This window comes from Austrofundulus limnaeus, unplaced genomic scaffold, assembly GCF_001266775.1.
Source record: "Austrofundulus limnaeus strain Quisiro unplaced genomic scaffold, Austrofundulus_limnaeus-1.0 Scaffold582, whole genome shotgun sequence".
NCBI lineage: Eukaryota > Metazoa > Chordata > Actinopteri > Cyprinodontiformes > Rivulidae > Austrofundulus > Austrofundulus limnaeus.
This window is the reverse complement of record NW_013952984.1, coordinates 114,028-115,275: the sequence shown is the minus strand read 5'-3', so window position 1 is coordinate 115,275 and position 1,248 is coordinate 114,028.

Sequence of the window (1,248 nt, the reverse complement as noted above, 5' to 3'; positions counted from 1 at the left end):
ACTCATCTACAGGTCAGGACTCTACAGTTTACACTCATCTACAGGTCAGGAGTCTACAGTTTACACTCATCTACAGGTCCTACAGGTTGTCCTCCTCCTACAACGCTGTTATTGCAAGTTTGACTCCGCCCCCTGTGAGGAAAAAGGTGTGAATCAGGGCCCCAACGATACCAACACAAAGAGGGAAACAGAAACAAAAACAAGGGGATGTTGAACCCCGCCTGCATTCACTACATAAACATAACAAAACACCAAATAGCCACAGCATCCAAACCAATAAGTCAGGTGATGGGTCACATGACCCTCTATGAACAGTTGAGCTAATCAAGTCTATTGTTAGGTGATGGTCCTCTTTTGCATGTGACTAACCTGTTTGTCCAACAGGTGGAGGCGGAGCTTATAAGGCCTTATTCACCTGAAACTCTCAGACTGAATAAGTGTCTTGGAGGAGAGATGAAATGTTTCACTAAAGAAGAACCATCCAGAGGACCTACTGATTTTTCTTATTCATTTTTTTCTGCCTGGATTACTGAGATGCATCAGGACATCCTTTTGCTATGTTAAACTTTTAATTAGCTTTTTGCTACTTTTATTGTTTAGCTAGTCCTTTGCAAGGCAGGGTTAGCTCAGTTGGTAGAACTGTTGCCTTTTTGCAAGAAGATTGTCAGACTGAATTCTATCCAGGGACATTTCCGTGTGTTCTCTCGATGTTTGTGTGTGTTTCCTCCAGGTAGTGTGGTTTCTTTCCACAGACCAAAAACATGACTGCTAGGCTAACTAAATTCTCACTGTGGTGACCCCTAATGAAGGAACAACTAAAGAAGATGAGAAAATTTTTATTTTTTTGACAATAGCTTTAATTGGATACCTTTAGCTATTATTTAACCTTTTGCTTCTTTTTGCTCTTAGACAGAGCTTTGCTTTTTAAAGGGATCCCTGATTAGTTGTAACATTAGACTTTATTTGATAAACATTTATTTTAACTGTAAAATAAAGACTGTAAAAATACTGTAGAATGTTTAGTTTTTATCATTTTTAAACTAAAAGTTTAAAAATATATTACACGTACTGGGCCATTTTATTTACACGCAAAGCATTCTGGGTAAATGATGATGTCAACTAGGTTATTGGTGCAAGGCTGCTAGCAACCTTTACCTGAAGGTTAATCTTGGACAATATCTGATGATCGACTCTTTTAAATGAAACCAGAGAGCGTTGACAGAGAGGAGAAGGTAGAAATGACTCAGC